The sequence below is a fragment of the Schistocerca piceifrons genome, chromosome 5 (genome assembly GCF_021461385.2).
Source record: "Schistocerca piceifrons isolate TAMUIC-IGC-003096 chromosome 5, iqSchPice1.1, whole genome shotgun sequence".
NCBI lineage: Eukaryota > Metazoa > Arthropoda > Insecta > Orthoptera > Acrididae > Schistocerca > Schistocerca piceifrons.
In genome coordinates, this window is record NC_060142.1 from 164,498,118 (window position 1) to 164,521,855 (window position 23,738).

Here is a 23,738-nt window from a genome sequence, read left to right on the forward strand (position 1 = left end):
TACATCCACTCTGCATCAAATACTCCCTGTGCTACAGAGCAGGATTTTGTGACAAGCATATATCTTCCAATAGCAAACATCTTATCACCTACCCCAAACCCCCTGCCAGGTTCACCAAGTAAGATGGCACAGTGATTAGCAGACTGGACTTGAATTCTGGAGGATGATGGTTAAAGTCTGCATTCAGGGATCCAAATTTAGGTTTTCTGCGATTTCTGTAAATTGCTCCAGGCAAATGCTTTGATGGTTTGTGTGGAAGGGCATGGTTGATTTCCTTCCTCATCCTGGAACGTTATGAGGTTGCTCCATCTGTAATGGCCTCAGTGTTGACAGTTAAAGCCTAATCTTCCTGCCTATCTTCCTTCAGCCAGGTTCTCCTCTCCTGCAACTACCCCACAGAACTTGTCCACAGACAAATCTGTGAGAAATCTCTTTCTCTCATCCTTTGACAAATACAGTTCCCACCTCCAAAAAACTTGGAGAGAAAGTATAATGTTCTCTACATCCATGGAATTTGGTAAGCCACCTGTTCCACATGGATCATGCCTCCTCAGGGAACTTGGTCAGCTTTGGCTGAGTTTATTTTTGTGAACCCAGATTTCTTGAGCAAGGGGCTGTTGAGGGCCACCAGTTCCTCGTACTTGTAAGTAGTGTGGATGCTTCAGTGCCACTGTGTGGTGTAGTGGTGGAATGTTGTGTGTCACATGGAGCGGCGATCTTTGTTTAGCCACCCGGATCACAGAACGGTAGAAACCTCCATTAAGTAAAAAGACATCCTTTCAGTATGTGCTCATAATTCTTAGAACGAAAAGCCTTGCAGTTGGTTGGGTTGACCACTGGTTGTACCTACCACCCAGCAACCAGAAAGAGCTTTACAGGCTACTCCCCCATTGCAATCAACAACAAACCTTAGAATAGTCTACAGTCACAGGGTACAAATGTACATTCTATGGTGTCTCTTCTTTTTATATTCAGAAAGCACTGGAGTGTGGAACTATGTCGCTGAAGTCAGTCAAACAGCTAAGAAATGGGGCACTATTAATAGAAGAAAACACAGATAAACAAGCTGCAAAGAGTTAGGATAGTTCACTGTTGTGGTTGGAAAATTTGCTTAACTCAAGCAAAAGTGATTACTGCCAACATATTACTAATATTGACACCAGAAAATTTCTGAAACAGTGGTCTTACAAAGGAGTAATAGACATTTGAAATATTTTGGAGCAGGTCAAGGGCAAGCTTGAAAAGAGTAACACAGGAGGGAACTGAAGCTGCAAATTATCCCAGGAAGAAAAGAAGGTGCAAGAGTGCCTGAGAGGAAAAATTATACATGTTGATATAACTGTCCCCATTCATAGCATCCTTTGTTTCAGTGGTTGGCACACTTATTGCCAAAGCAAACATGTCCACTCAGACACAGATCAGCAATGTAAGCATAAAAACATGCTTCTGCAAATATATTTGCAAAGTAGCCACTGTTTGCACTTTGATAATGAGTAGATCAATTGTGTACAAATCTAGTAAATAGCAAACTCCACCAAAGAGAGGAACATCACCAAATATGAGAAGCAGCCTGTCAAGATGCCTATCATCACCAACAACGCCATGAAGGACAAAAATCAAGCTAATAAAATAAAAAACTTGAAATGGCAAGTCAAAAGCCATTGGGCCATCCCAGAATCATTTTGATAGATGAGTCAGAAGAGGTCCTTGATCCATGGAGGTAATTCATTATGAAGTCCGTTGAAGGGAGCCAATGATTCCATCTTATCCTTCAACTGCCATATGCCTGCAACCTTAGAGAAAAAAAAAAAAAAAACCCTCACTGATTAAATATCTCCCAAACTGCAGTGGAACCTGAATGGATTCAGGATTCATATGGAGGAACTGAGACACAATGCAGATCTTTGTGACTGTGTTTAAAGAGTCGTATTTTACAGAGTGTGGCACACCTGCACACCTGTACTAAGAAGTCATCTCCACAGCGAAGACTCTCTCAGGAACCTTACCGAACAGCTCCCATGACTGTTCCCCCTTTGTTAATGCATGCAGCCTGCCCCCAGGGTTGAGCTACTGTGAACCTCATGTATTCTTAAGTGTTCTGAACTTGAGAAAGAGCACATATTTCAATACTGCTACAGGAGTCATTCTCTGCCAACAGTGTCTTGATTTGGTGTCCTGCCCACACCAATATTGCTTGGAGGGAAGTGGTTTGTGATTTGCACTGCAGTGACCACGTCCCTTTCCACATACATATGACAGAACAAGCAGTGTCCAGATGCCAGCAAATGGGTGTATTCAAAAAGAGTTAGTGGATGCATGATAGTCACTGACTTTGTTTGTACATCGAGGCATTGTCTAGATGTGTGTGGATCATGTTATGACAGTGGTCTAGTGAGCCACTGATAAATTCATCCCATTGTCTCCAGACCATCTGCAAAGACGGGATGTGCCTGTGTAAAGTGAAGAATGTTGATTACAATGAGAATCAAACTGCCTGCTCAGATGCTGATCAACTGCAGAGAACCTTGCATCCTTTCCATTTGAGGACCAAATGTTTCTGTATTATTAAGGAGAATAACAAGAGATCATGTCAAGAATACTTGAACTCATTTAAAAGCTTCACTAGCTCAGCTCAAGGATGGAACTCCTTCAGAAGGATTACTGGTGAGTACAGTAGGCCACCTGTAGCTGCTGTACTGAAATACATTTTCTCTTTTATTCTATATCTGTGCCATGTTAACAACATAGGAAAAGATAGATTGTTAATTACTGTAAAGATAACATGTTAAGTTGCAGATATGCACAATTAAAAGACACTTACACATAAGCTTTCAGCCACAGCCTTCATCAGAAAAAGAAGTGTTCATTCACACCTTATGTACACATGACCACATGACCGTGAACTCTAGCAGCTGTGTGGCTGAGGCGTGCTTTCTTGTGTGAGTAAATTGTGTGTGTTTCTTTTTCTGACGAAGGCTGTGGCCGAAAGCTTATGTATAATTATCTTTGAAATGTGCTTGTCTGCAACTTAACATGTCATCTTTACAGTAAATAGCAATCTATCTTTTCTTACGTTGTTGATATTCCGACCTGTAGTTTCCATTCTTTAACATGTTACTCATTCTTGGAACAAAGTTCTTACAATCCCTAGTCTATACATACTCAGAGTACTTGTGGTCTTCTGACAGAATGTCCACATGTATGAAGTATACTGATGTGAAAACAGATACTTACTGGACATTCCTTGAACCCGATTAATAAAGCAAAAATAATTTTTTACATCTTGGCCAGATGTTTTTCAACAACACAAGAATATCGCACAAAAATAAATTTAAAATAGAGATGGAGTCATGGTTGAAAAAAAAAAAAAAAAAAAAAGTTCAGTAACACAATTGACTATGTAGATAATGAAAATAAAGGATGGTCTTTTATTATAAATGTGACTGTGAACAAATCAGTTTGTAATTTACAGCATACAACTTAATTTGCAGTCTCTTTAAGTTGCACAATAAAATTAACTATGATATGAGTATGAGATAAGTAATGTCTATATAATAGTATATATGCGAATCATTTGTACAATTATGCACTAAAGAGGTGTTAATAGAACATAGCAATTGTTTACAGGCAAATGAATCAGTTTGACCTATTAGTTATAGTATCACACTAATATTATGGCTTTTCCAGAAAATTTCTGACCCAAGAAAGAATGTAAATCAGTTTTTCCCTTTTCTTTTTCCTTATTTCCTTTTTAGTATCTGTCCACTGTTTCAATAAATGGTAATGAATTCAGTGAAATATCTAATGTTTTCCCTTAAGTACCATCATTTGCAATTAAGCTGCTGGTAGTTTGTGGTAGTTTTTGTTCTGTCTTCTTGAAAACAAGCCACATAAAATTACTGTCAATTCCGCTAATGTACGGCACAAGGAAACTGAAATCTGAATACTGCTGCAAACCTGAAATTAATCTCGAAATGTGTGACATACATCCAGTGGAGAGTGGAAAAGAGAGATCAAGCGACATGGTTTTTCTTCACCCAGATAACGATTAAGTAAATGCTATAGTTCTAGGTGGTGGCAATGAAATGCAGGACAAAATTTGATGTTGAAACGCGCCAATTAAGAGGAACAACTGACCTCTGTTTCTTTGTGGTATTCGACGTTAAACAATCACAGTTGAAAAATTTTATATTCTCGAGAAAATAAGGGATAATTTTAAACATACTGCAAGAAAAAAAAAATTTTGGTGTACCCCTGGTGGGACTCGAACCCACAATCCCCGGTTTAGGAGACCGATGCCTTATCCATTAGGCCACAGGGGCTGCACGTTAGATGGTGCTCGTTTTAGTGATAAACTAGTTGTCTGATACTTGTTACGTACTTTTAGCATTTAAGACTAGTGAAAATAGACGATAGTTCATGTTTTCGAGAAATTTTAGGTTTTACCAACGACCTTCGCCTGTGATCAACGTCTACACAGTTTGATACCGTTTGCTCTTTGTAGTACTAAGGAACGTATGCATATATATTTTTAGTACTATTGCTAATCTGTACACAACATATAAAAATAATATTTTTACACATGGTTACTACGGTACTTTTTATTTCTTGTTTAATTTGTAGACTTGTTAATGCAGAAGTATAAATAAAAACTCTAGTAATATATTTTCGACTGAAGCGCTCAGAAAGTGTGAAAATCGTGATATCTTATTTTTGCATCAGAACAAATTAACTATTTGCATCTTTTGATTGCTTTCATTAAAAGTTGCAAAAAAAAATCTTTTTATTACTTTGCAGAACCGGTAATCTGTTATCTTGATAATTGTGTATTGGTCCGGAAAATTATTCGTTCCGGGCTTGTATCACAGAAAGTTAATTTGTGCAACAAATTAATATAAAGAACGTTTTGACAAATCCGTCATATTGCTATAGTCTGTAGCTTTCGGCATGAGGCAGAATGCTGCTAGTAAGGCGGAGGTATTCAAGATCAAGTCGTATTTTATCCAGTCGTTAAAAAAACATTCCTACATATTCCTTTTGCTCAATTTCCTTTTGCAGAAATTCAGCAGCCAGCCACTTTTTATATAACATCATGCACGTCATGATTTGTCTCGTGTTTTTACAAACTTCATTGCCATAACAGTTGTCCCTATTAATTTACATTTTACAGTAAAATTTGCCTTGCATTTCATTGCCACCGCTCACAAACATAACATTTTCTTAATCGTTATCTGTGTGAAGATACAAAAGAAAAAGAATAACATCCATCACTCTCCATGGGATGTAGCCCCCAAATTCTTGCCCACAATGTGTGTGTGCGTGTGTGTGTGTGTGTGTGTGTATAAAACCAAACGAATGGCAGGTTGGATATCTCATTCCCAACCAGAAACAAAAAGCAAATGAATAGAATGCCTTCATTCTCAATCTCCAATGAAACTGGAAAAAAAACCAAAAGAAATTTTTAGCACCAGAAAGATTATGGCTACGGTGTTTTTGGATCGTGCTGTCCTGTGCATCGACTACATGCCTAGAGGTGAGACCATAAATGCCGCTCCCACTGTCAGACGCTTCAGTGACTCCGCTGCACCAAAAACGAGCGCAGATTGCCAACCGTCGAGTCGTCGTCCTTCACGATAATGCACTTTCACATCTTCAGCAAGATAGCGACGTGTGTAGACGTAATAGAAAATTGTTCCGTAAATCGCGAGTATTTAGCGTCCGTAAATTGCATATTATGCAGTAAAATCGTACAAAGTGGTGTTAGAATGTGCTTACTGATGCATAAGTGGTACCATACACACTGTTTTTCGAAAGTGAATCAAGAAAACATATCGTATGCGCGTGGAACAATGTTTAACGGCCGTATGAATGCAACTGAAATGTGCCGTTCTAACCGAGGACTTAAAGTGCTAGAAGCATTGCAGAAAGACCTGAAAGACGCAAAAGAACACGCTAAGCTGGTGGAAAATACAGTGAAATACCTATCTGCACCATCAAAAACAGAACTTGAAAACCTATAACGAACCAAAGGAATGTGCAAAACCCAAACTTAATTCAGACAGATTCCTGTTACCCTTAAGAAATTTTTTTCAGTATCTACCCAAAACAGTGATCCTGAAACGAAAGAAGTTGGCAATTCAGATAAATCATTTTGATTTCTAGTGGCAGTAAAGAAACGCACAATGCATTCATTACGTCAAAATACACTTTCAGAAACCAGCTGTCACGAAATGAAGGTAAACAAGCAGTGCAACAGCGTAAACAAAGCGTTACCAAAAAGTGTTAGTATAGTGTTGCTTTCTGACAGCCACGGCAGAGGAATAGCAGAAATCCTTCGTTACCAGCAAGATATCAATGTGACAAGTGTGGTGAAACCTGGAGCAGGATTGCAGGAAATACTGAATGACTATAAAAACAGTAATTGTGTGTCGCAAAACCAGTGTCTCGTGATAGTAGGCGGCGCAAATGATGTATATACAAATGAACTGAAAGTAGCAACAAGAGTTTTAAGAGAGAGAGAGAGAGTTTGTGCCTTTGACGATCAGAAAATAATTGTGCTATGCAAACCAGTACCATACAGGCATGACCTTATTGAATCGCCTTGTGTAAACAAAGAAATCCACAAAGCGAACAGGGCTTACAAAAAGATTTGTCAATCCACTTGAAATGCTGTTTTTCTCACCCTAAATGACCTGGAAAGAAAGCATTTTACGAGACATGGAATGCACCCAAATAAGTGGAGCAAATCATTAATGTGCCAGAGGGTCAAAATGTCCCTGAAAAGGGTTTTTTCTACAAGTGATAAATATGACAATTGCAATACCAACAGCAAAAGAGATCTGCAAAGTATTGTGAACACGCAAGGCTGTCAGTGACATGTAAAGCCCTGCCTGCCTAATGAATCCAGCTGTAGCAGTGCTAGAACATAGAGAAGGATCAGATATAGAAGTAGGCTTAAACAGGAAAGCATTTGTAACAATACCAGCAACAGCAGCAATAAGAGACTTAGAACCAATGTCTATAGAGGCAAAGGAAATGCTCACAACATGTACATCTACACAACCAACAACAACAGCAATAGATGAGTCAGGAGCAACTCCAATGGAAGAAAAGAAAACAACAGCAAGTGAAATGCACAGTATCGCAATCAGGCAGAAAACAGTGCCTCCACACCATCTGAAATATTTTTTAACATCAAACACGAAGAGGAGGATGCCATCACGATAAGTACAACTAAATGTTTAACAGTACTTCACCAGTATATACAACCCATAAAAAACGAAGTTCAGCAACTAGAAGTAAATTTACAAACACTAGGGAGGTCAGTTGTGTGCCCTACGGAACACTGGTGCAACGGGAATGAAATCTCATATTTAGCCTTAACCTCATATAAACTTGCTTGTTTCTACAGTAGACTCTCTATGAAAGGCGGCGGTTCATGTATTTATGTGAAGAGAGATATTTCATTTAAAGACAGAAATGAGTTTATTGGGAAGTGTTGATAAACATTTTGAACTCTCAGCTATTAAAGTAACAGAACACAACATATTAAAAAATTAATGTTAATTTGTGTGTACCGATCACTGAGCGGTGAGGAGGATATTTTTTTCTTAAAACTAAATCAGACACTGGCTAAGGTATCTTGCTCAAAAACAAGCATAATCGTCTGTAGGGACTCCAATATCAATACAATGAAGTCAGCCATGCCTATTTAAATGTTTTGTACTGTTTTGGCATGACTTCACTTGTAAGCTGTCCCACTAGAGTAACCAAAGAATCTTCTACATTGACAGACCATGTAGCAACAGATATAGACTGGAAAAAAATGCTATATGCATGTTCAAGATATAGGCTTGTCAGATATTAAAAGTAAATTTTTGTGTAGAAAAACACCTAAATTAAAAGTATACAAATGGCTCTTCTCAAAGTCAAACTTGCATGAATTTTCGTCCCAGATAAAAAATCAAGGGCAGGAGGAAGTCTATGCAGAAATGAATGTGAACAACATGTTTAACAGTTTCATGTAAATTTTTAAACTAAAATTTGAGGAAGCACTTCCCAAAACTTTGCATACCATTGCAACTTCAGAAAAAAATATACGGATAACCAGAAGGATCAAAAAATCCCCTGAAACTCTGAGGCATCTCGCTTCAATCAGAAATAAATAAACTGACCCAATCTTTTTGCAATTGTATAAAAACTGGAAGAGAATCTACAGAAAGTACTACTAGCTGCTAAAAACTCACAAACCATTCAATACTATTGCAGGCAGAAATCAAAGGCAAAGCAGCCTGGAATATTATCAAACAGGAAACAGCAGACACAGGGCAAAAACTTTTGAATTCACAAATTAAGAACAAAAATAGACAAATGATCCACCCAAAAGAATAGCAAACTTTGTAAATGTGTACTTCAACAGCATTGCTAAGAAATTACAACAGAACTTTCTGGACACATATGTTTTACCCACCAGAACCATCCACCAAACTCAATGGCACTCTATCCGGCAACTCAGAAAGAGGTCGCAGAAGTTATACATCAATAAAAACTAAAAAATCAACTGTTCTAGATGAAATCCCAGCTTATCCTCTTAAAGAATGTGCAAATTCCATTAAAGCTCCATTAACAAAAATAATCAATGAATCATTCAAATCTGGCTGTTTTCCCGAACACCTAAAACAAGCGAAGTTAATACCCATACTTAAGAAGGGTGATGCTGAAAATGTCCACCATTTCCAAAAATTATTGAAAAAGTAATGAAGAGTAGGTTAATGTTGTATCTAAATAAGTTTAACTTTCTTTGCAAAGAACAACATGGTTTCAGACACAAAAGAGGGCCGAAACTAACAGGTTTGCCCAGATTCACACTGGACGACCAGATTAAAGATAAGAATAATATAATGAATGTTGGTAACACAAGAGAGAAATATATCAGTAATGATGATTGCCCTCATAAAAAAAAAATTACTCACCAACTTTGTCTCTCAAGATAGGTTATCTCAATATTGAAACTATAAGTGGAAAACATGTAATTTTAAACGAATTTGCAAATGAGAACTTATTTGATGCATTATGCTTAAGTGAGCACTGGTGTAAAGGAAGTGAAATATCTTTTCATGTACTAGATGGTTTCCACTTAGCAAACAGCTTTAGCAGAGAGCAGCATATTCATGGGGGTGTTTCAATTTACATTAAGAAAGAATTAATAAATTGTAGTAATGAACTAGATCTAGGCTTCCAGTGCAGTGAGATAAATTTTGAAGCCATAGGTGTATATCTGGATCATTTAAAAATTGCTATTGTATCTCATTATAGATCACCAGATGGAAGTCCACTAATATTTTTAGAAAAAGTTGAGACTTTACTAAATTTCTTTCATAGTCCTCAGTGGAAGAAATGTAGTATAGTGATTGATGGTGATATCAATCATTTGATGTAAACGAAGATATGCACACCATAAAAGAATTTAAAAACCTGTTACGACAATTCAACTTCATTTTTACGAACTGCAAACCCACTAGATAGTTCGTTTGTCTCAACAACATACTTACAAATGTCAATAGATAGTTACTGTCTTCAGATGTGGCTGCCTTTGATTTCAGCATTGAGTCATCAAAAAATAAATGCAAAAAAGCATGGACTATAATAAATTCAGTGGCCAAAAGCAAGCAGAAAGCTGAGGTAGAAATTTCAGCAAATGAAATTAATAACTACTGTGCAAAATCTGTTAACCAAATTAGAGAAAGCATTGGGAGTCCGCAAGAAACTGTAGCTGATCTCATTAAATATCATAATGTAGACTACACCCTGAAAGATAAATTCCTTTTAACAGAGGTCACACCAGATGTTGTTTTAACTATTGTAAATAATTTTAGGTCCTCTGATAGTAAAGATATATATGGTATTTCTTGCAATATGTTAAAAATATAATTGGGCGCATGGTATATACTCTTACCAAATATATAAACAAATGTCTAATTGAAGGATTATTCCCAGATGTATTAAAATTATCCAGGGTAGTGCCCATTTACAAGAAAGGAGACAAAAACTGCCCATCTAGCTATTGCCCAATATCTCTGACACCTATTTTATCTAAAGTTTTGGAATCCATCATCAACTCCCAGTTGTGTGATTATCTGATATGTAATAACATTATTACTGCGATACAATTTGGCTGTAGGAAGGGCAAATCCACAGTCCATGCCATTGATACCCTGATTAAAAAGTGCTTAATGCTTATGAAGGAAAAATTTTTGCTCAGGCTACCTTTTGTGATCTTAGCAAAGCTTTCGACTGTGTGGAGCATATTTCACTCCTCAACAAACTAATGTATTACGGAATCACAAACAATGAAGTTGACGACATTTTCGAATCTTTTCTCAACAACTGTAAACAAATTGTTTGTATTGGCAAACAGAGATCATAGCTAGCTGAAGTGCGATGTGCCACAAGGCTCAGTATTAGGACCTCTGCTATTTACCCTAATGACAAACGATCTACCATGTTACATAAATACTCACTCCATTCTCTATATGGATGATACCACTTTTTTCAATGTCAGCTCAGACATGGATATGTTCCAAACTGTGGCAAATGACGTAATATCACAAGCATCAGTCTGGTTTTGAGCTAATGGGTTCCTGCTTAATGAGAGTAAAACTCAAAAGATTGTATTTAGTTTAAGAGATCTGCCAGTAGCTGACTTCATGAATAGTGTTAAGTTCTTAGGTATTGCTATAGATAGTAAATTGAGTTGGGAGCCACATATTAAATACATTAGTACAAGACTGTCTAGAGTGGTGTATTTGTTTAGGAATTTAAAAAACCATGTACCTGCGGCCTATGTAAGATAAGACCTACTTTGCGTTTTTTCAAAGCATTATATCTTATGGGCTTTTAATATGGGACAATTGCTCACACCTTCAGGACATTCTGGTACTTCATAAGAAAGTAATTCGAATTATAACAAATAGTGATAAACTGGCCCACTGCAAACCACTGTTTATCAATTTAAAAATATTAACTGTTATAAACATGTATATTTACACTGCCCTACTGCATATAATGAGCAATTTATCAGAATACCAGCGTAGAAGAGATGTACACTCTCATGGAACCAGAAATAGTAGCCATCATGACATACCTTACTACAGATTATCCAAGTCACTGAACAGTTACGAAGTGGTGGGTATGAAGATGTTTAACAAACTGCCACTAGAATGGATAGAAGCTCCATTTGATTTATTTAAAGACAAATTATTCAGTTGGTTAGCTGCAAATCCTTGCTACTCACTCCAGGAATTTTATGACTGTAAAATATCATAGTGGTACCGGTTTGGAGAGTTCGGTATAATTTCTTTAACTGAGTAATTTATGATGCAGTGCTTTTCATATTATTTGATTTTAAATATTGTATTATATGGAAAACCAATAGTGACATATTGATCTTTAACCCATGTATATTTGCTGTATAACTTGTATTTATGTAACTTGACTTCGTCAATTGCTGTAATAGCTAAACGACAATAAAATTTCATTCAATTCAATTCAATTCAATTTAGAGGTGCAGAATCGGCTATTGCACAGCATACAAACGTCATTCTTGAGGCACTGATCGAAGGTGACCCATGTGAATGGAATTTTATTGGACTTATCAAAGGCTTTTGATACAGTGGACCACATAATTTTATTACATAAATTGGAGTTACTAGGAATAAGAGGTGTGGTTTAAGTCCTACCTAGGAAAGCAGCTGCAGGGTGTTGAGATTTCATATACTTCAGAAAGATTTCTAGTAAAACACTTATCACATCCAAACAGTATTAATATATGCGTCCCACAGAGTAGTATATTAGGTCCAATCCTTTTCCTTATTTATATTAATGCTTTTATGCAGAGTATCAGATTGGGGGGGGGGCAAATACTATTTGCTGTTTACAGCAACATACTGATCACAGCCAAAACTCCAACAATGTTGACAGAAAAGGCTAATGCAGTCCTCAGAGATATTCACAAGTGGTCACTGAAAAATAAAGTAACTTTAAATGTAAAGAAAACTAATTGTATGCAATTCAGGATGATGAGCATAAAGAATGTAATAGAATATGTAATGGATATCAGATTTTTGAAGTTGAAGGTAGATTGTCAGTTAAAATGGACAGAACACGTAAAAGCTTTAACAAAGAGATTATCCACAGCATGTTGTTCCCTATGAATACTTGCACCTGCGTGTGATATTTCATGCCCCAAAATTTTGGATACATAAACTCAATCCTCATATATGGAATCATGTTTTGGGGAATAAGTGATGGGAATATTCAGTCTGTCTTCAAGGACATAAAAGAGCTGTATGAATAACAACAAATAACAGCAATTGGGCACATTGCACAGATTTATTCAAAAAACTAGAAATTCTGACTGTCCCATGTGGATACATTTTCCAGACTGTAATGCATGTAAGGAAAAATATTCATCTGTATGCTACAAATAGCTCAACATATGACCACGAAACTACATCCAGCCACTACTTATATCTAAACAGGAAAAACAAGTCCAAAACACAGAACAGTGCGCTATATAATGGCCTTTAAACTGTACAACAGATTGCTAGAGGAAATAATAGTTGTAATTGAACTTCATATCTCTAGCCAAACGCTAAAAACAACTAAGCAAAAGTTGTTACAAGGTAAATAGTATTTAGAATAATAGTAGACAAAAATACCACATAGACCTATATAAAGTGACAGCATTTGGCATAATTATAAAAATTGTAAGAATTGATGTGTAAAAATTATAAGAATTGAATTATAAACATTGTAAGAATCCATGTATGTTTTAGTTCATAAGACAATTGACAACATCCATACAATTGGTATTGTTATATGGATGACCAAACATATCAATCATCATGCAGCAGGAGTGACACAGGACTTGCTTCAGCGGTTTCAGTGGGAAATTGACAACACTACAGAAGTGATACTTTTTTTTGTCATCAGTCTTCTGACTGGGTTGATGTGACCAACCATGAATTCCTCTCGTGTGCAACCTATGTCCTCAATTATTTGCTGGATGTATTCCAATCTCTGTTTTCCTCTACAGTTTTTGCCGCCCACAGCTCCCTGTAGTGCCATGGAAGTCATTCCCTGAGGTCTTAACAGATGCTCTGTTATCCTGTCCCTCCCCCTTGTCAGTGTTTTTCAAATATTCCTTTCCCATTCTGTGCAGAACTTCCTCATTCATTACCTTATCATTCCACCTAATTTTCAACATTCCCCTGTAGCACCACACCTCAAATGCTTTGATTCTCTTCTTTTTCTGGTTTTCCCACAGTCCATGTTTCACTACCACACAATGCTGTGCCCCAGACGTATATTACGTACATTATTAGAAATTTCTTCCTCAAATTAAGGGCTGTGTTTGATACTAGTAGACTTCTCTTGGACAGGAGCGCCATTTTTGCCAGTGATAGTCTGCATTTGACGTCCTCCTTGCTCCATCCATCATTGATTATTTTGCTGCCTAGGTAGCAGAATTCCTTAACTTCATCTACTTTGTTACCATCAATGCAAATGTTAAAGTTTCTCACTGTTCTCATTTCTGCTACTTCTCATAACTTACATCTGTCTTTGATTTACTCTCAGTCCATATTCTGTATTCATGACACTGTTAAATCCATTCAGCATATGTAACTCTTCTTCACTTTCAGTCAGTTTTCAGCGAATCGCATCCTTTCACCACGAATTTTAATTCCACTCCTGAACCTTTCGTTTATTTCTATCATTACTTCTTCGATGTACAGATTGAACAGAAGGGGGGAAAGACTACATCCCTGTCTTACATCCTTTTTAATCCGAGAACTTCGTTCTTGGTCTTCCACCCTTATTATGCTCTCATGGCTCTCTCCCTATAGCTTCCCCGCATTTTCCTCAGAATTTGGAATATCTTGCACCATTTTACATTGTCGAACGCTTTTACCAGGTCGGCAAATCCTATGAAAGTGTCTCGATTTTTTTTAGTCTTGTTTCCATTATCAACCGCAACGTCAGTATTGCAGCTCGAGTGCCTCTTTTTCTAAAGCCAAACTGATCGTCATCCAGCACATCCTCAATTTTCTTTTCCATTCTTCTGTATATTAGTCTTGTCAGCAACTTGGATGCATGAGCTGTTAAGCTGATTATGCGATAATTCTCGCATTTGTCAGCTCTTGCAGTCTTCGGAAGTGATAACGAATGTAAAGAATTTGTTAATCAGTGGTTCAACAACTTGTTGGCAAATGAGTATGCAGAAGGCATAGAAAAGCTGGCAAAATCGTACAAGTAACTAAATTTGAACGTTGACTACTTGGGTATCAAATAGTATATAAAATACAGTTTAGTTTAATTTTATCAAATAATAATTTTTGAAGAAAGAAACGTTCTTTACTTTGTGTGTTGCCCTCATATGTTCTGCAGTTATGGGCTAAGTGGGCAGCCCACCTCAGGCTCCTCAGGATGCGACAGTTATTAATCAGATCCCTAACAAGGCCAAAATATGTACAGTAAATAAGAGACAGTTTGGAGTTTTGAGACTCTCATATGCACGCAAAATATGTGCAAAATAAATGACGGGAAAGACTGCAGAGGATACATAAAAAAATATTCAACAGTAGCGGGAAAAAGATGGGCTGTATATTTTGTTGTATTGGGCTCAAGGTTACGACAGTGTTGTGTCAGTGTCAAGTGTACATGGAGGAGTACAACGAAAAATTCAAGAAATCAGTCTAAAAGCTCCATTCAATCCCTGTGCTAATTATTCCTTAAATCTTTGTGGAGTTCACACATTTTCATGTGTTCCCTTAAGCGTCTTCTGTTTTGGAACTGTATAGAAGTTACAGTTATTCTTTGTAGTCTTCTACACATAGACAACAATTACTTCTAGTAAAAAAGGATATAGTTTGAAACAATGCCTGATACTCGCTGGAGTACTCATTACAATTCAATTAAAATCATAAAAGAAAACATGAAACAGTTGTGAACAAGAAACTTCTTGGCAGATTAAAACTGTGTGGCATACCAAGACTCGAACTTGGGACCTATGAATTTTACAAGCAAGTGCTCTACCAACTATTTTCCAAATGACTTTGGCTTATATAGGGGATAATAAAGTTTTTTTGCATCGTTAGCAAATGACTGCAGTAACAGTGTACATGAAAAAGAGAAACAAACAATGTTCCAGATGCAAAACCGTCCATGAATAAATCATGTGTAAGAGAAAATGTGTAGAAGATCAAGAGAAAAAAGGAAGGAGAAAGTTAAGGAAACTAGGAAGAATTGTAGTGCCATGGTCCCTGGCGTCTCATCATTAGAACAATGTCCGTTCTATCATTGGAAAGTGGGTGGGAAGGCCCCAGCTGATCTCCATAGCGCATGATTTTGTGACGTTTACAGTGCTTCCTGCCCCACGTTATAACGGGTAATCCACAGCATTGTGGCTTATATCTCGGCCACAGAACATACGACAAGGGGCGAGTACTTCACGTAGCAGCAGAAAACGTGGTCCCAGAGTGGAATACCTGTCAAGCATCATGATATTCCTCAGATGAGTGGTTGCACTGTGAATGCGTAAAGCATGGTCAACAGTGGACAACTCTGTTGTACTGAGCGTGTGATACATATTGAGTCTTGTGTTAATAGAATCCTGGACGTTGCCCTTCGAAGGATGCACATGATCGCTTGTGTGAACATCAGAGGAATCGCCATCCAGTCTATGACTGCATTAAGTAATTCATGATTGATGCAGTCAAACAGTTGATGGAGATTAAAAAGCCTGGCAGTCAGGAGTGTATTGCCGTGGTGAACACATCTCGTATTCACAGAGGGCAGGCTGGATGTTATTATCGGCGCCTAAGGAGGCATTTGTACATGGGGGAGAACTAGCTGTAACATATGTTTAAGTCACTCAGCTAGAAGGCACGTGAAAATCTCGAAATTGGAATTTTATAACTTGATCGGCTAATTACTGTCAATCCGTGTTCCTCGTGTGGCTTTCAGGACTGGCATAAGAAGGCCTTCCATGAACTTTGGTGGCGGGAGCACCACACCAGACAAAAGATCCCAGTACTTGTCTCTCCATCTCAATAACATCAGGTCTTGGAAGGTTCTGTAAAACTCTAGCAGTAAAACCATTGGGGATGTGCGGCTAATTCAGTGATCCCTTGGCCACAGTTGTAAGGACATCATCGATGGTCACTTCTGCAGTGAGGACAGTTGCTACTATGGTATCTAGTGTATCATGGATCTCCTGGAACACCTAGGCAATAACTTCTGCACCAAGTGTCAAGTTCTGTGAAGGCATCAGCGTTGGGAGCTCGCGATATCAACCGTTGTCAATCAGGTAGATCTGAGGCTGACATTAAGATCTGTTGACATTGCCAAAATTTTGAATGGTATGATGCATAGAAAGTTCTTTGCTGCTAATCCTGTGTTGGTTGTGTGCTCGTATAGCATCTACCTCCAGATGGAACTTGGGCAAGGTTAAAATGTTAGCTTTGACGTGTTGGGCTTCATTTTGATGATCTGGGGGTGGGGAAAGATTCAGGAGACTGTGTAGAGTGCTGTAGTAAAAATCTGTTACAGTGGTTGTTCCACCTGTCTTTGGCTTTACCATATTGTGTCAAGGTGTGGTGGATGGTCGGTTGGGTGCACAGTATCCACCTCAGCAGTCTGGTCCCATACCCCATGATACATTTAACACAAGTGCGCCATGTTTCTATGACATGTTGTTGACATTTGGGGTCTCATAATAGTGTGGTATTGAGTTTCCAGAATCCTGTGCTGCGCCATATTGAGTGTCTACGAAGGTTGATGGTACAGGTGTAGATTTCATGATCCAAAAAGCCAGCTGGCCAATGTTCCATGTCTAGAAGATTGGATGTCAAAGCATCAGTGACTACATTCTATCGAGTTGGCTGGTGGAGTGTCTCATGATGTGTATATGCCCTGAGATATCACCCTGTACCACACTCCAAGTGTTGATGAGATGAAGGCAGTAGACCAGGAAGTGAAGTTTCATGTATGCAAGATATATTCAGCGTAGACTGTGACCAATCACTCTGTTTATCCTGGCAACATTGGGAATTGTAATCTCTTCTTGGAGGAGGATTGCCACACTGTTCTGTTATATATACGTTGGTGTGACATACGTACCATATCTATAGGACCCAGACCAAGTCACTGTTCTCAGCTCTTGTAGCAGGATGATGTCAATGTCTGCTTCTTGTAGTGTGGCGTGATATAATTGAAGTTTAGTGTGGGGGCCGATATTATTGGTGTTTATAGTAATTGTTCGGTGTGCCTGGTGGGGGATCCATGGTGCCAGTACGCTTATAGCTGCCGAAGGTTGCCATGGAGGATTGTGGATGGCTGTAGCACTCGCAGGGGTCGTTGTGGGAAGACCCTCCAATTTCGTGTTGGTCTGGTGGGGGAACAGACCTCATTTCTGCGTTGGGTGGAGGCGTCAAATCCCCATCATCTGCCCATGAAAACTTTCCACCAGTTTCAACATTTGTGAGAGGTAGTAGTGCTAGCGGAGTTCGCTCAACTGCTTCAGCGATGTCGGGCGTGCTAATATCCATGGATTCTGGGTTTATTGGTGTTTATAGTAATTGTTCGGTATGCCTGGTGGGGGATCCATGGTGCCAGTACGCTTATAGCTGCCGAAGGTTGCCATGGAGGATTGTGGATGGCTGTAGCACTCGCAGGGGTCGTTGTGGGAAGACCCTCCAATTTCGTGTTGGTCTGGTGGGGGAACAGACCTCATTTCTGCGTTGGGTGGAGGCGTCAAATCCCCATCATCTGCCCATGAAAACTTTCCACCAGTTTCAACATTTGTGAGAGGTAGTAGTGCTAGCGGAGTTCGCTCAACTGCTTCAGCGATGTCGGGCGTGCTAATATCCATGGATTCTGGGCGTGATTCTTGCTCTCAGTTTCTGGTGTATAACTCACAGTCTGGTGCAGAATGTCTCACTTTGGCTGCGGAAAATGATTCATTTGTGTATGCACTCATATTTGTGTGTCACATTGACCTGTGAAGGTGGCTCACTGGCCGATTCTGGTGTCTTGCGGCATTTCTTATAGCGTTAGGGTGACTTTTGCTTTCGGCAATGTGTTTCAGTGCCTGTGGAAGGAAGAGATTTGTGTCATTCTGATACAAAAGCCGTAGCTGGTATAATTTCGTTCATCACTCTCTATGGAGAGACTCTCATAGGTATTCTTGTGAACTCTAAGAAGGGTGTGTCTGGTTGGAAATCAGGTTTGCAGGTGGCACTACCAGTGGCAAGGTACTGTGACACGTCTGGTTGTGTCAATCCTGGGAGGGTATTGTGAACTGTGTTTTGTGAGGGCTTGGTGTGCAGTGCCGTCAAGTAGGTAAGTGGAAATGCAGTTTTGGTTCAGTCACTGTTTGTGACATCATGTCATAGTTGTGTAATGTGACATTACCCGCAAACATTAAGGATGTGGTCCTTGCCACAACCAGAGCATGTTCAATGTTGTTCTTGTATATGACCAATACTCGGTGTATGCCTACAAAAATGATGGAATGTGGCATTTGTGGTCTATTCAGATCTGTCTAACACTACTGAGTACTGTGCACGTCGCAAATTGCGTCCATGTTTTGGCTACTAGACTGATTTTTCCATACAGGCTTAGCACCTGATGACTGTATCTTCTGCACGTACATGTACATCTACATAGAAACTCACCAAGCCACCATATGGTGCGTGGCGGAAGGTACTAATAGTCTTTTAATTTTCTGTTCCATTCGCAATTAGAGCAAGGGAAAAACGACTGTCTATATGCCCCTGCATCAGCCCTAATTTCTCGTATCTTATCTTCCTGGTCCCTATGTACAATGTATGTTGGTGGCAGTAGAATCGTTTGACAGTTAGATTCAAATGCCAGTTTTCTAAATTTTCTCAATAGTGTTTCTCGAAAAGAACGTCGCCTTTCCTCCAGGGATTCCCATTTTAGTTTCCAAAGCATCTCCATAACATTTACATGTTATCAAACCTATGAGTAACATGTCTAATAGCCTGCCTCTGAATTGTTTCGACGTCTTCATTTAATCCGAGCTGGTATGGATCTCAAATGCTCGAGCTGTACTCAAGAACAGGTTGCTCCAGCGTCTCCTTTACAGCTGAACCACTCTTTCTTAAAATTCTCCCAGTACACCAAAGTCAACCATTCGCCTTCGCTACCACAGTTCTCACATGCTAGTTCAATCTCATACCGCCTTGCAGCGTTACGCCCAGATATTTAAACGACTTGACTGTGTCGAGCAGGACACTAGTATCCGAACATTACAGGTTTGACCTTCCTACTCAGCCGCATTAACTTACATTTTTCCACAGCTGGGTCTAGCTGCGTTTCATCACACCAACTGAAAATTTTGTCCAAGTCGTCTGGTATATCCTTAGAATCACACAACTTCGACACCTTACCCTACACCACGGCATCATCAGCAAACAACTGCAGATTGCTGCCCACCCTGGCCGCCAAATCATTTATGTATATAGAGAACAACAGCTGTTCTATCACACTTCCCTGGGACATTCTTGACGATACCCTTGTCTCTGATGAACCCTCGCCACCGAAGACAACATACTAGGTTCTATTATTTAAGAAGTCTTCGAGCTACTCACATATCTGTGAACTCACTCCACATGTTCGTACCTTTTGTTAGCAGCCTGCAATGGGGCACTGTGTCAAATGCTTTCCGGAAATCTAAAAATATGGAATCTGCTTGTTGGCCTTCATCCATAGTTCTCAGTATATTGCGTGAGAAAAGGGCAAGCTGAGTTTCTCACGAGCGATGCTTCGCAAAACCATGCTGATTCGTGGACATAAGCTTCCCAGTCTCAAGAAAGTTTATTATATTCGAACCGAGAATATGTTCAAGAGTTCTGCAACAAACAGAAGTTACGGATATAGCTCTGTGATTTTGCGGTTCCGTTCTTTTACCCTTCTTATATACTGGAGTCACGTGCGCTTTTTTCCAGTCGCTTGGGCTTTGTGCTGGGCAAGAGATTCACGATAAATGCAAGCTAGGTAAGGGGCCAATGCCGTTGAATAATCTTCGTAAATTCGAAATGGGATTCCATCCTGACCTTGTGATTTATTTGCTTTCATATCTTTCGGTTGTTTTTCTACCGCTGGAATGCTTATTACTACGTCGTCCATAGGGAGTCTGTCCGATTGTCAAATGACAGAATGTTCGTACGATTCTTCTGTGTGAACGATTTATTGAACGTGAAATTTAAAACTTTGGCTTTCGTTTTGCTGTGTTGAATTGCCATACTAAACTGGTCAACAAGGGATTGAATGGAACCCCTAGACCCGCAGAGCGATTTTCCGTAAGATCAGAATTTTCTCGGGATATTTGCCAGATCTTTTGTTAAGGCGTGACAGTGGTAGTTGAGACCCGCTTAGCGATTTCACGTAAGATCAGAATTTTCTCGGGATCACTACCAGATCTTTCGATAAAGTGTGACGGTGGTAGCTGTTGCATGCTTCCCCAATACATCTTTTCACAGACACACAAATCTCTACTAACCTCCGCTTGTTGTTATTTGGGTATTCCCTTTTGATCCGAGAGCGCAACAGCCTCTGCTTCCTCAGCATCCTCCGAATTTTGTTGTTAAATCATGGTGGGTCTTTTTCATTCTTTATCCACTTGCTGGGCCCTAACTCACCAGATCACGATTTACAATCTGCTTAAATAATCATCTCGAGGTCGAAGCTTTTTTTTCCATATTTGCTTTAACAATACATATGTTTTTGGATAGGGTCCGCCTTTAGCAAAACACAATTCTGTTTTTTAACCCAAACATGTTTACTGCAGTTGCAGCATCTTCTGCGGGCTTTTATTTTATGGCTGTTAATGATAAAGAATGTTCTTTACTGTTTGTATACATGTAACTAATAGTTTTAAAATCGTAATTAGAGATATTTGAAAAAAAGCACATAAAATTATGAATTCATACCTTCTTACCACATGGTGTGGTTTTTCTGATGCTCTATAAGTTGGTCTTGTCTAATAATTCTTTGAGGGCAGAGAACAGAGTTCCATTGCAGAGAGCTGTGTATTCATTTATCACTTGTTTTCCTTCGACTATGGCTTTTTGTATCTGACAATTTTCTTCAATTATTGGTTTTTGTGGAGGGGGGGGGGGGGGTGGAGGCTGTTGCTGCATTTGAGAATTTTCAGATCAGTATTGATGTTTGTTGGGCTATGTTTCTTGTCCATAAGGTGTGCAGCAAATGTGGAACGACAACTATTACTTTTTAATGCTCTTCTGTGTTCTATGTATCTGGTCTTAAAATTTTCTGCTTGTCTGCCCCATGTAAACTGATTTGTAGTCCTGACATGTTGGTTGGTAAATACCAGGTGCGTTGTGTTTGTCTGTGCTTGTGTTGGTTGTCCTTAGCTTTCTCTGTGTTGAGTTGTCTGTCCTGTGGGCTATTTTTACCACTTGTTTTTTGACTATGTTGCCTATTCTGTTGACTGCTTTCTTGTTGTAGGTGAGAGTGAATCACTTGTTTGTCACTGTGGGTGTTTCTTGTTCATGTGTGCTCATATGTGTGTTCTGTGTGTTTGCAAGTTGATGAGGAGGCGTTTGTTTTAGTGTGTTGGATGTCCTTTTTAATTTTGTGGCTCAGTTTATCTATAGTGTTTGTGTCATATCCATTCTCTACTGCTATTTGTCTGAGCGTCTGTAATTCATTCTTGTAGTTGTTTTCAGTAAGTGGGGTTTTGTTCAGTCTGTGTAGCATATGTTGGAAGCCAGCTACTTTGTGTGTAATCGGATGATTAGGATCTTTGTGAATGGCTGTGCTGGTGGTGGTCACTTTCCTGAATATAGAGAAGTGGTGCTGGTTGTTGTGTCTGTATATTGTGAAGTCAAGGGAGTTTTACCTTTTGCCATGTTCTGTTTCTATGTTTAATTTTATTTTTGGTTGTACTTTGTTTATATCACCTACGGCCTTGCCGCAGTGGTAACACTGGTTCCCATCAGATCACCGAAGTTAAGCGCTGTTGGGCTTGGCTGGCACTTGGATGGGTCTGCCGAGCGCTATTGGCAAGCAGGGTGCACTCGGCCCTTGTGAGGCAAACTGAGGAGCGTCTTGATTCAGAAGTAATGGCTTCGGTCTCGGAAACTAACATATGGCTGGGAGACTGGTGTGCTGACCACATGCCCCTCCATATCTGCATCCAATGATGCCTATGAGCTGAGGATGACACGGTGCCTGGTTAGTACTGTTGGGCCTTCATGGCTTGTTTGGGAGGAGTTTAGTTTAGTTTACTTTGTTTATATCACTGTGGAATTGTTGGATGCGACATGGTGTTTCATCTAGAAGGCATATGATGTCATCTACATAACGGTAACAATGTATTATCCGGTATTGTTTGGGTCTTACTATTGTTTCAAAGATTTTATTTTCAGTGTGATTGAGAAAAATGTTGGCTAGGAGTTCACTGGCTGGTGACCCCATTGGAAGCCATTCTTCTTGTGAGTAGAACTAATTGTTAAATGAGAAATAGTTTTGCTCTGTGATTACTTGTAGAATGCTAGCTATTTCTCTTATGTGAGGTTTGGGAAGTTCGGCTTGTTCTTCTAATTGTTGTTCGATGATGATGATGGTTTCTGTGGTGGGGATATTGGTGTACATGGATGTGATGCCAATGATGGGAGTGTGGCTGTTGTGGGTGTGTTGATGACTTTGATTTGTTGTATCAGCTCTTCAGTGTTGTGTATGCTTCTGTTATTTGTGTGTATGTAATGTTTCTGTAAGTATGTGTGCATTTCTCTGGCTAAGTGGAATGTGGATGCACTTCTGATATTGACAACAGGGCATATCGGAATGCCGTCCTTGTGGAGCTTTAGTAGGCTGTTCAGTGTCGGTGCTTGGGGGTTCTTTTTTTCAGACATTTTGCTTTCTGATTTATCAATATGTGTGACGTATATTTTAGGAGTGTCAGTCTGTTTTTCTAGTATCTTTGTGTTGGTTCACTGGTTAGCTTAGTTATGTTGTTGTCTTCCAGAAATTTTAAGGTTCTTTTAGTTGTATTCATCCTGTTTTATTATTATCATGATGCTGCCCTTGTCTGGTCTCATAATGAGTGCTCCATTGTTTTTAAGTTTGTACTTTATTTTTCTGGAGGTTTTTTCTTCTTCAGTTTTTGTTCCTGTCAATATGTTGTTTTTGTTTTCCTTTATTATGCATCTTATTTCTTCTGCGACTAATTCTCTTGTCAGACCTGCATTGGAGTTTGGGATATTGTTTCTTTCTTGTTGTTTTATGATGAACTCACTTTGCGTCATAAGATTCTCCACTGTCTTGTGTGTGATGTTTGTGTTTACATTGTATTTTGGGCCTTTTTCTAGAAAATTTATTTCTTGGTTAGTTAGTTGTATGTCAGTAAGTTTGACCAGAAGTTTGTAGAATGTGTGGTTTGCTTGCTTTCTATTTTAATGTGCGAAAACTTTATTTTGTTTTAAAAGAGTGTCTAGTTTTTGTTTTTATTTATCCCATTTTGATGTTATTCCATTCTCCACTTAACTATTTTACGACACCAGAGTAGCTACAGTTGACAGTGTCATGGTGTCAGTAGTAGCCTGACCAGAGGCAAATGTGATCTAAATCTTGTTGAAAGCAGATGGTTCCCAATGGCCCCTGATTACACAAAGGGTGCAATATATGCC

The 23,738-nt window shown here is 39.0% G+C and overlaps 1 protein-coding gene and 1 non-coding gene across 2 annotated transcripts in view; both read right to left on the minus strand.

Annotated features, from left to right (window-relative positions):
- The window catches only part of LOC124798505 (sodium- and chloride-dependent glycine transporter 1-like), a 132,698-nt gene that overhangs the window by 13,338 nt on the left and 95,622 nt on the right, over nt 1-23,738 (minus strand). The gene's annotated exons all lie outside the window — the stretch shown is intronic.
- Trnar-ccu lies at nt 4,250-4,322 on the minus strand. The gene has a single exon. It is a non-coding gene; the product is annotated as a tRNA-Arg (tRNA).